The sequence below is a fragment of the Podarcis raffonei genome, chromosome 9 (assembly GCF_027172205.1).
Source record: "Podarcis raffonei isolate rPodRaf1 chromosome 9, rPodRaf1.pri, whole genome shotgun sequence".
NCBI lineage: Eukaryota > Metazoa > Chordata > Lepidosauria > Squamata > Lacertidae > Podarcis > Podarcis raffonei.
Window position 1 is genome coordinate 66,685,283 of NC_070610.1, and position 12,438 is coordinate 66,697,720.

The 12,438-nt window shown below is 39.9% G+C and overlaps 1 protein-coding gene across 5 annotated transcripts in view; it reads left to right on the top strand.

Moving 5' to 3' along the window:
• The window catches only part of WDFY3 (WD repeat and FYVE domain containing 3), a 132,098-nt gene that overhangs the window by 9,593 nt on the left and 110,067 nt on the right, over positions 1 to 12,438 (top strand). For 4 of the 5 annotated variants that reach the window (XM_053404176.1, XM_053404178.1, XM_053404177.1 and 1 more), the window contains exon 1: positions 8,905 to 8,925. The exons of the other annotated variant lie outside the window; for it this stretch is intronic. The gene's annotated coding sequence lies outside the window, so the exon portion shown is untranslated. Of the gene's footprint in view, positions 1 to 8,904; positions 8,926 to 12,438 lie in introns of those variants that run through there. 5 annotated transcript variants of the gene reach the window in all.

Sequence of the window (12,438 nt, forward strand, 5' to 3'; positions counted from 1 at the left end):
TCAAACAAATATGAAAGAAACTGTCCTCTGGTTGATTAAGTAAGATTGAGCAGGCAATTAGATGATGTTGACTGTATTAGCAAGATTGAAATTGCTCTTCAGTGCTACCAGAAAAGAAAGCTACTAGTGGTTTCTTCCTCTTTTATCTCCTGGGAGAAAGTGAAAATACTATCCTGTGTATCTGCAAAATATATTTACTTATTGCCTAAAATTGCTGTCATTCTCTGCTGAGGCCAGTTTACATAATCACTTGTAGTAGTGCAGTAAGTTATCACTTGACAGTAGTTCTGGATTACCCAATAGGCAGACTAAGCACATGGTTAGGGCACCAGCATATCAGGGGCAGAAAAATGATTTAATTTTTGAAATAATTGACACTTGATATTTCAGAAAAAAAACATGAAGTAGAGTGTAAGGAAGTTTAACAAAGTTCTGGGAAATAACAGAACTTTATTTAGCTTCCTTATTGAGCCTCTTGGGCTTGCCGATCAGAAGGTTGGCGGTTCGAATCCCCGCGACGAGGTGAGCTCCCATTGCTCGGTCCCAGCTCCTGCCAACCTAGCAGTTTGAAAGCATGTCAAAGTGCAAGTAGATAAATAGGTACCGCTCTGGCGGGAAGGTAAATGGTGTTTCTGTGCGCTGCTCTGGTTTCAGTGTTCCGTTGTGCCAGAAGCGGCTTAGTCATGCTGGCCACATGACCCAGAAAAACTGTCTGTGGACAAACGCTGGCTCCCTCTGCCTGTAAAGCGAGATGAGCACCACAACCCCAGAGTCATTTGTGACTGGACTTAACTGTCAGGGGTCCTTTACCTTTACATTTTTTTTTTTACATTCTACTACAGTCTCTCCCCATTTTTCTGTTCTCTTTTTGTTACTTATCCCCCCTAAACCAGGGAATGTACTACTAATGTAGATCAGTACAATGAGAGGAAATCAGATCCTCTTCAGATGTGATCCCTCCCCTCTAAATGTTCAGTGCATGTGACTTTAGGACTGGGCCCTTGGGCATAAAGGGTAATGTCTGGCAGGTATTTGAACTTAGCTTCCCTTTTCCCTTACATTGCACCCACATTTAAATAACTTTGTGTCTCATGATGTGGACAGTACCTTTCATGTGTAGGCAGGAGGAGGATGAGATGTCACCAACTTGAATGTTGCTCCCAAAATCAGCAACCAAGCCACAAAAACACACACTAACTCTCTGACTCCCAGGGAGGCCTTTTCAGCCATGGTGTCTATTCCCGGAGCAAACATTATTTTCTTATAGGCACCAGGTAGGAACTTTAAAAAAATAAATAAATCCATTCTTTTCAAAAAATTTAATCAATATAAAATGTTACTGACTGTTCACTCTTTTTACTGTGTATTTACACGATTGTATATGTAGGATCTTGTAAACTACCCTGAAATCAAATTTGGTGAAGGATGGTGAATCAAGCAGTCAACAAATGTATAGAGAGGTATGTGTTTAGATGGGGTCGTTATACTTGTATATTGGACCAAGCAGAGGAATTTGGAAAAATTTATAGTCTAGTGTTTGCTGGACTGTTGCATTTCAATTAGCAGATGTAGAATATGCAATTGCTTATCTTACTGGAAAGAAGTCTTCACAACTGTTGCTTACAATACCTTAGTTTTATACTGACACAGGATGTGAATTAGGTGTAAATTGCGAGATAGGGTTTGAAACAGATTAAGAAAACTGTTTAAACTTGAAAAATTGGTATATTTCACAAAAGCAGTTTCCAGCTTCAATTTTGCCTGATGTCTTTATGATGAGAAATAACTAACTGAACACATTCCATGTGCCATTTCTCAGTCTTTCCAAGAGTAACTGTGTGTGTGCATGCATGCTTGTGAGGCACACACACAAACACAGAGGGAGAGAGAGTGCATATTCTTGCCTTTCCTTTATCATTGTACAGTGTGCCTGCCACTTATAATACACAGTGCTTTTCCCCCTAGAAAAACAGGTGCCAGTACTCACCATGAAGTTGTTACAGTAAGTGTCACACTTTTTCACCAAAAAGAGAGAGGTGCCGGTACTGTGTACTCTTGAGTACCCTCTGAAAAAATTCACTGCTTATACGTAATTTACTTTTGAAATTGCAACCTTAGGCACATGGCCAAAAAATACGTACATCGTATGCCGCCTTTTCATAGTTCAAACCATGCTCGTCAGCTTGCAACAAGGCAAGTTCTACAACCAGCAAACACGAGGAAATATTCCGGTTGGAATGGTTTGGTCAGAGAGTGTAGTATAATGCTAGATTATCACTGCAGGGGATCAGGGAGTCACATTGTTTATTGTTATACTCTGAATCCAAGGGGCTAAAGCAGTGCATAAGCAGCAGATCGATATGCATAAAGGAAACCTTAAATATATAATTCAAGAGCACATACACTTTGGCCTCTGCAATCATTCTTTGCATTCCGAGAATCCCATCCCCCCCAAACAATCACACAGATAGAAAACTGAAATCAAATCTTGGGGCTAAAGCCCTGTGAACCCCCCTGAGATCTTATGATGAGGGGTAGCATATAAATCTAATATAGGGTTGCCATATGTCTGGAAATTCCTGGACATACCCAGAATACTGCTGTTGGAAGCAGTGTCCAGGCAGAAATCCAGGTGGAAAAAAAAAGCTCAACGACTTTTTTTGTCTGGATTTTCGCTTAATCTAAGAATTATTATTTATTAATAAAGCTAGCACACTGAAGAACATGACACCTAGTATAAAGGGGGAAGGAATGTATTTATACAATACACAGAAAAATTCCTTATCCCAAGGTAAGAGTCACTACGTAAGGTGCAGAATATGGATTATGAAATCCCACTTTCCCTGTGAGGCAGTCTGGGTCAAACCAGTCTCCTGTGTAATGAGTTCCAAATGTGGCTGCTATAACTACAAAAGTCCTGTTCCCTATTTTTACTGCCCATGCTTCTCAGAGCAGAGGACATGCAGCAATGCCTCTGTTGTTATATTAATGATAATAGCACAACAGTGGAAATGGTTAACAAATTCAATTATTGCAGAAAAACAATAGCATACTTTAAGTGTCTCTAAGGGACAAGAAGATTCTGCTCATTTCTACACAGTATGTTGGGATTTTATCTCATGTAGTTTAGTTTCTGATTTACATGTATCCCTCCCCACACTGTCTAAAGAAATATGTATGTCATGATCTTTGATTGGGTGTTATTATTTAATATGGCAAATGGGGAGCCATCCATAGGGATGCATGCTCCCAGCCTGTTGCAAATTCCCTTTTCTGTAATGTTAGGTCTCCCAAACATGGTGGATGATCAGGCGTTCCTTTCTGCTCCCCTTCATTTTTGAACAGGCATTCCCCACTCTTTGACATGTGTAACTGATCTGGACCGATTATATAATACAACTATTAAGGAATGTGTGTGGGCCCATGGCTGTGTTCCCTAAAAGTGGCCAGTGTTCTGTCTTCATCAAACTCTTGGTAATTTTTTTTAATCATTGTGAAAATTACATCTGCAACTTGGGTGGAATCTACACACACACAAACACTGCGAAAATGTTTTTTAAATTTTTGTTTTGAAAAATACATTGAATTTTGCGTAGCTCGCTGTCACCATCTAGTGTCACATTTGTATATTGCACTCTACAACACATTTGAAACGTTTTATTTGCAGCTGTGTAGCTAGCTGAGTCTTAGGACTGAAGGAGATTTGAATCAACTAAATGGAACCATTACTGTAGTCCATAATACATTGTAGTGCATGTGGGTAGCTTTGGCTCATGAACATGCAATATTCCCTTCCTTGTTAACTTCAGTCTCTTGCGTTATTCGTAATCAAAACCTTATTTACTACTATTTGCTTCTTCACCATCACTTACCTACTTTGACAGGGCGTTTGTGTTGCAGCCCCTGCTCAGAAATAGCATTTGCCTTGCAGTGTTGTTCTAGAAAATGTCCCTTACTCCAGAGTGCCTTGCATTGCTGTTCAGACCCCAAAAGCTTTTAAAGAAGCTGTCAAATTAGAAATGGCAGTGCCAGATGGAAATGCTGCACCTACTGTGACTTGCTAAATTCAATAAAAGGTTAATGGTACTTTTTGTATTGTATTGGCAGGTATGGTGATGACAGTGTTGTCAACCCCACAGCATGAGAACAGTAGAGCCATTAATAAATTACATAGTACTGCCAGTGTGTAATACTTTACAGATATATTCTCATTCTTCCATTTGCTCTTAGGAGGTGGAATGTGTCATGAAACCTAAATTTGCAGTTGGTCACTATGCTTCCTTTAATAACAACACCATACATCATTTAACCTTACACTTTTCTGGACTTTGAAATCACTTCATACTTTCAGTTAACCACATAACAGTCCCATAGGGCAGGGATTACCAACCTTTTGGGGCAGATTTGCAGACTGCATGGTGACCCTAACTTCAGTGGTGGGAACGGACCATTTGGGCGCCACGAAAGGCCTTTGCTTGAGTCTGAAGATGAAGCCTCTGTTAAGGCCACCTAGTATCTTCATTGGGGTGATTTGAATTGGGAACTTCCTGAGTTGCATTAAAAATCAAATAGAGTCTTATACAGGCCATCCATGCCAAAGCTCATTGTTCAGAATTCAATAATTATCACCATTTGAGTACAGATTCTCTCATCTGAATCACATAAACAAGGATCCCCTGGGATTTTCTGCTCGCTTATTGATTGAATCAGGATTGTTAAATAAGATGGAAGGAAAACTGGTGTAGAAAGAACTTTTGACGTAACCTGGAGTGTAGCAAATTTTAATGCAAGTTTGGAGCGAAGGGGGCTTGTGATTTTAGGTGGTAAGAGAGCCTGTTCTAGCTAATGCTTTCTCATCCTTCCATCCTGGAAGTACTTGATTAAAAGGTACCTTTGCTTGGGATGCCTTTCTCAAAGAGCATTTGCTTGTTGTGGTTATTCAGAGTCATGGAGAGCAATTGCATATGATCATACCCATTGTTCTTGTTGCTGTTACTACTACATCATATCTTCCATAGCTGGTTGCTAGTATTGTAAGAGGTCATAGAGTGGTGCTCTGGGAAACAGTTTTCCATTAGATCCTTCATCTTTGGCAGGCTTTTAAGGGAAAAGGAAAGTGATGAGCACAAAGAAGAAATGTGTATAAGAAAGGGGAGATGCACTTGGAACAGGAAAAATAGGAATTAAGGCAATAAGAGGAGGAGACTCGGTCCTACCCACACCATGTATAAATGGTGATGCACATGCTATTTCTGCTCTTTTCAGCAATTTGTACTTCTGGATGCCTAGTATTTAGCAATCCCTGTCATAACTCTGAATAGTCACCATAGCAGTTGTAGATTTTGTTATTACAAAAATAGGAAATTGCTTCATTGAGTGCCTAAAATCCCTCATTAGTCATCGTCACATTGATTTTGAGAGATAACTTCTTCATTCTTTTGCCCAAGTAATGACAGAAATGTTTCTCTTACTTTCAGGCTAAATTAACTTTTTGACTGAAGGGGTAGCTTTACATTGAAGTGTTGATAATTCAGTAAATTGCTGGAATAATTTTTTTTTAACTCCATGCTGAATTGTACCTTTTTTAAAAATTCAGTTTAGCTATTTTTCTTTCTAAATTATTTTGCTTTGTTTAAATGTCAGTGGAAGACATCTGTAACCCATTTAATCTGTCAGGAACAAGTAATGTGTGAAACATCTCTGAAAGTCTCATTGTGGGGTATATGAGCAACTACGTATTTTCCAGTTGGCCCAATAGAATGCACCTGGAATTCTTCTAAATGATTTTTCTAACTTTGCACAAATGTTCTACATTAACAGTAACTTTTATGTTGGTCTAAGTCTAAGTCTAGGGACGCGGGTGGCGCTGTGGGTAAAAGCCTCAGCGCCTAGGGCTTGCCGATCGAAAGGTTGGCGGTTCGAATCCCCGCGGCGGGGTGCGCTCCCGTCGTTCGGTCCCAGCGCCTGCCAACCTAGCAGTTCGAAAGCACCCCCAGGTGCAAGTAGATAAATAGGGACCGCTTACTGGCGGGAAGGTAAACGGCGTTTCCGTGTGCTGCGCTGGCTCGCCAGATGCAGCTTCGTCACGCTGGCCACGTGACCCGGAAGTGTCTCCGGACAGCGCTGGCCCCTGGCCTCTTAAGTGAGATGGGTGCACAACCCCAGAGTCTGTCAAGACTGGCCCGTACGGGCAGGGGTACCTTTACCTTTACTTAAGTCTATTACATTTTTTTATTGAGGGGAGAGAGTGAGTGAGCCTATTGCAGCTTCACATCTTGTAGCTTTAATAAGTGCTACTGTGGTATGGCATATCCTGTGAGCCAGTCGTTGTCCCTAAAGTTTTATTATACATCTTTTCAATAATTTGACTCTTAACTTTAGAGAAGAAAGCATTTTGCTGCACTTTATCCCTGCAAATTATACTAACCATGTTGGAATGTGAAAAAGAGAAGTTGAGAGAAGGCAAACCGCCACAACAAAATTTAGAAAAAAAGTTTTGTGTACTTGACTAATCTTATTCAAAATTTCATGGTAGCAGAGCACCAGGAAATAGCGTCATTGTAAATGCTGTTTCATAGACTCTCTCTACCATCGGAAAGTGAGCACCTGCCAATCTCTGTCATGCCCCCTAATGTAACCCCTATTTTTTTTAGTCTGGATAAAAGTATGCTTTGTAATGAGTGTCTTACGTTTGCTTGTTGATAATGTTACTGATTACACATCTGATTAGCAAAGCTAAGTCTTCATATAGCCATATTTTTCTGAAGATGACAACAGTTCTGGAAGCGACTTTCTTTGTTTACAATACTGTGGTTACTAATAATCTAGCCTTTTTTTGTAGTACCTAACCCAGTGAAAGTACCCCCACCCTCAATAAAATCCTGGGAAGAAAATGACTTCATTCTCTTGAAGTTGGCAACTAGAATTCAAGAAATGATATAAAAGTCAGTGGCGTCAGAAGCCAGAAGGACTCCCACTGTGCCACCCACACAAACCCCATCCACTCTGGAGAGTCAAGAGAACCCCTAGAACAGCATTCAATGGGGGGCATTGTTCCATCTGGCAACCAGAAATGCTTGTGCTAATTGAGCCATCAGTGATAGCAGTTTTAGGAGAGATACCTCTATGCAAGTAGCTCCATTGTTTTTCATATTACCATTATCCTCACTCTTTCAATATGTGGGTAAACATGAGTCTTCCATTTTACTGTTGATACAGAAAGTGAAATTTTGGATTGCAACACTTGCTGGCCCTTCACCACAGTTGAGCAATGGGAATTGGGCCACTAGATTGCTCATGCCCTTGCTGTCTTTAGTCATCATTTGGCATTTCATTTGTCTCAGTATGCATGTGGCTGCTTTTTATTTATTTTATTACATTTGCACTCTTTGTTTCCTTAGTCATGGCACCTGAGGCAGTGTTTAGTGTGGCACACATGTATTTGTGGGGAGATGGATTTTGGCACAGTTCAGGGCATGAATAATGCCCTGTCTTTATTCAGGAATTGTTTGGCTGCTCAAAAGAAATAATACCTAATACAAGTGTAATTTGTGCTCTTGATGTAAGTCCTTGCTGGGCAAGATCTATGAGTCTTTGTTTATCGCGTTACTTTGGAAGTTAGGAATCCTAGATGTATAGGTAACTTTTGGGTTCTGCAAACACAGCATTTCTGCAGTGTTTGAAATTAACCAGGCACCAGGCGCATTTTGCACCAGGCTTTCGACCACTTGCAACCAAGTCTAGTTGCCTAGGCACCAAGATGGCGCCTGACATCTGCACCATTTGGAGGTGCATGCCTAGGGATCATTGGATCTGGTTTGTTTTCACACAAATACCCTATCCTGTAGAATTCTTTCAGTTACACAGTTGGAATGAATTTCTGGAACCAAAATGCTTTGTCTCTTCAGCCTGAGCAGGTGAAGTCGCCATTAAGAAAAAGAGGTCGGAATAGGTCAATATATATGTGGACTGTCCCTGGATCAGTGACTTTTGTTCTTTGAGTTCTCAAAGCTCTTAACCAAGCTCAAGGTTGTCATCTGAACTAACCAGATGTTTAATTGAGAATCAATCAAAGTCAGCCCATCCTTTGAAAAACAAGACTTTAGAGCCGCCTTGCCAAAAAATGGCAACTAGACATTCTGTTTTGGTGACTGTAACCTTGGTTTAAGCAGCCATTTGTCACCTAGCTTATACATCTGAAGTTTCCAGCGTTGCATCTGCCATAATGCCAGAGCTATCGATTAGACTAGGGGTGGGGACCCTCCAGCCCTCCAGATGTTATTAGACTCCAGAGCCCATTAGCTGCAGGCTGTGTCCAGTGCTTTGGTACGATGGCCGTTGTAGCCCGACAGTGTCTGCAGGGCCAGAGCTTCCCTGCGCCTCTTTCTAGACTGTAAAGATTCTAATGAAGCACATTACTCCTGTGTGTTGGTACAGTGCCATAGACACTCTTGACACAAGTGAAGTACAAACTGTAATGACACATGAAGAATGCATAAGTCAGGCATTTCTAAATTGCCCTATATGTGAATTTGAGTGGCTTTTCTCCTGCCACCCTTTGTTCCCCCCTGTTCTTTCTAAAGGCTACATTAATCAGCATATGTTAGTTGACACAAGCAGGGAGGGGGGGCCTTGCCTGAAGCAGAACGGGTTCATCATCCTATGACAAACAAGTCCGGCAGTGCTGCTGGATAGAACAGCAGCCCTTTGCCTCTGTCGTCAAGCCAGCTTGCACACTGGTACAGCAAGCTCCAGGAGACTCCAGTGCAAAGCTCTGAGTTTCGCCTGGATTGCCTGAAGTATTTTTGCTGCATGTGGGGCTATCAGCAGTAGATAATAACAAGAAACAGGTGGCTGCTGTTGTTTTCTTTCAAAAAGAGAAGATTTAAAACTTAAGATGCCTGCAAAGAACCTGAAAAGCACCAGGTGGGATAATTATTTTGTCTCCTTTAGGTTAGGAAAAATGATTGAGCTTTAATGTCAGATGATCATTGTGTGAAATTGTGACAAACATGTTCCCAGTGTAACATTTTGGAATTTGTTAGACAGTGCAAAACAAACACAGCACAGGTAAGATGGCAAACATTTATGTAGGAGGCAAAACGCGTAGCAGATTTCATGCTTCTTTTGATGACAGAGCAATCATTTTTATGCCGTAAAATATCCCTGCAACAAATGCTTCCTTCTGTTTGATCTTGTGCTGAACATGAGTAATGTTTTGTTTCATTGCAATGAAAATGGTGTTAAATGTTGCCAAGGTTTTTCTGCTTTGCATTTTTGCCCGGGAAATGAAAATTGGGTCATGGGGGAAATGAACATGGTGGGGTGTTTCAACAAACTATTTAATACAGAGTATATGCTAATAATATTTAAAAATAAAACTTGACAGATAGATTTCTAGTTCTCATGTTTCATTCCTTTTAATTGAATGTTTTACACTTGGAGCAGTGATTCATTACATTGTTTACAAGTGGTACAGCATTCTTGTCTTCAGAAATACACCGCTGCAAGTGGTCTGTGAATTACTTTGCATTTTGATTTAACAATCTTATTAATATCGCTGTACACTGTTATGAAAAAATAAATATTTTTAAAAGCTATATAAAGTGAATAGCTTATGATTGTTTAGCGTTCTTTTTAGATTCCTAGAATATGCCTGTTGTGAATGAATGCTTTGTGTGGAGCTGTTTATAAATCACACAGTTTCTCTGTGAAAGTAATCTTTTGTGAGAAACAGCTGGAGAAACATGGGTCAGATGTTTACTGCAGTAGATATCTTGGTGCAAGTGGTGGTGGTACTTCTGATTTGTATTGATCCTCTCTCTTCATTGTTGAAAACATAACAGGGAATGCATATTTTAAATACCAAATCAGAATTTAACGCTACACAGGCTTAGTGTTTGTTTATCACAAACTGGATAAAGTGTGCTCAATTTGTAGAAATGTTAAATGCGAAATATCCTGTCGGATCACTGCTGGATCTCTTCCAGATTTTTTGATCCACTGTGACCAGCTTGTTTATAGACTCTAGAAAGCTGCTTGGCGACAGTTCCGTTGTACATCCTAAAATCCTAATTGGTAGCTTAGAATTCTGTGAATCCTAAACACAGCACAGATGTTTCAGTTTGTTTTTTAATGAAGGTTACATAGTTGTAATGCATCAGTTGAAACGGATACACATCTTCCCTCCAGATTGCAGTAACGCTGTTGGGAGCCCATCCCTTGTATCTGGTAATTGTTGGTGAAATGTGATGCTTTCTTGCTGTCTAGTGCTGCCTCCCCCAAAGTGGTTCTGCCCAGATGTTTTGGACTGCAACTCCTGTCATCCTTGAACAGTGACCATGCTGACTGAAGCAGATTACTTACCATCCCACACATCTGGAGGGCAATAGATTGGGGAATACTCGTCTAGAGCCATCATTATTATTGACGCTTTTCTCCCTGTGAAGAGAATGCAGTGTGGATTATCTTGCATTTTAGAAAGTTACAGTAGAACCTCGGCTTAAGTTACCCTCAGGTAACGTAAATTTAGGGTTGTGAAAGTGGCAAAACCGGAAGTATTTTTCCAGGTTTTGCCACTCATGCATGCGCAGAAGCGCTCTATGTGCCGTGCTCATGCGCAGAACAGGCACTCCGATTGTGGAAACATTGGGATCCGACTGGAGCACCAGAACGGATCCTGTCCGCAACCGGAGGTACCACTGTATTGCAGCCATTGAGTGCCTTCTATCAGAAGTCGCTTAATCAGGAAAATGAGAATTTTTGTATGTTTTTCTCCCAAATGTAAGGTGATATCCCACAAAGTCATATTTAGTGCAGACCCATTGAAATAAGTGAACTTAAGTCCATATATTGCAATGGGTCTAGTTTGACGTAACATTGGAGATCATGCATACTGACCATGTCTGTAGTAAAATGGAGTGGGATTTTTAAAAAAATGATAGCCTAAGTTTGTAAGTTTTTCATATGAGCATTGCTCTGGGTCCTTTGCAGCACAACTATAAATTTTGGCTTGGCCTTTGCAGTTCAACATAACTACTGAAATTATATGTTTAAGGAAGAAATACTTTGGGAATGCACATCTGTTTACTTGAAGCATTTGGTACTTTTATCCAAACAGTTTTGATGGTTTGTGTTTTCGTGCTGTGTACTATCTGTGAATTATGGATTCTTGGGTATTATATATATATATATTTAATTCTTTAAGCCGTCCCTACAACAACATTTTGGAACAATTAGTTTCTAGACATCTATTTTTCAAATTCAACATCTCCTAAATGCAGTTAAACTCTTAAATCTTTTGAGATTCCAGTTTCCATATTTGGTCTAAAGAAGAGAACACTGGAAATTTCAATAAGCTTATTTGAAGGCCATCTTTTATAGTTATGTGAGGCGTAAAGGTGGACCATGTTCTCATTCTACATAGTATGGGGACACTTAAAGGGACACTTCTGAAGTACTTGGGACAGCAGTGAGAATAAATATTTGCTTCTACTGTTACTATTATAAAACCCAAGAAATATATGTCTGTTTCATGTTATCTTATTACTAATGTGTTTTGAAGTGGCTGAGTTATTTCTGTATGCCGGCTAAAAAGCTGGGGAAAGTCTCCTCATGAATGTTTGGATAATTATCTGCTTGCTTGCTTAAATAACACCCTTTGGAAGTAACAAACCAATTCTGTAGTCCTATAATAGCTATTGTTAAACTAAATACAGTGTGTGCTGTTTAGTCGTTTCCTAGCCGTTTTTGTTTTTAACAAATGTTTTGAAAGCAGCAGTATTATTTACCCCTAAATTATCATATATCGTAATGATTCATGATGAATGTATATTAATCTCCTACATTCCTGCCTATGTATCTGCATTATTTAATATAGCCTGGAGGTACTTATCTGAACTAACTGCTTGCCATATGTGTTAAACCTTTCCAGTGACAACTTTTGTTTGTTTGGGTATATATTGTGAGAGATTTGCATACAGGTATTCTAGGGAAGAGTGTTTCTATCTGGGACAAGTTCAAATCTCGATATGCAGTGAACTCTATATTTTTTGACAGGGATGTCAAAAAGAAGGACACTCATATACCTTTACACAGATTCTGGTTGAACTAAGCAAAAAACAAAGTGCCGGAACTTCTGACTTCATTTCTCTGAACTCTGTGGATGCCCTTTGCTCTATCGGACAGTTTCTTATTGATGTCCAGTTGTAACATCCAGTCACGGTACAGTGAGGTGTTGAAAATTGCATATCCTCCATGTTTCCTTTTATGTAAGAGGAATTGAGCGACACTTTCGTAACAAACAGTAACTTGGGATCTGTGTGCGTATCACAAATGTGTGAAAGCTCAGAATATGTGTTCCTTTTGTAGAATTCAACATCGTAAGAATCTTGGCTTTCATTCTAAAGTCAACAACCATTTATTTTCCACTTAGGCTTG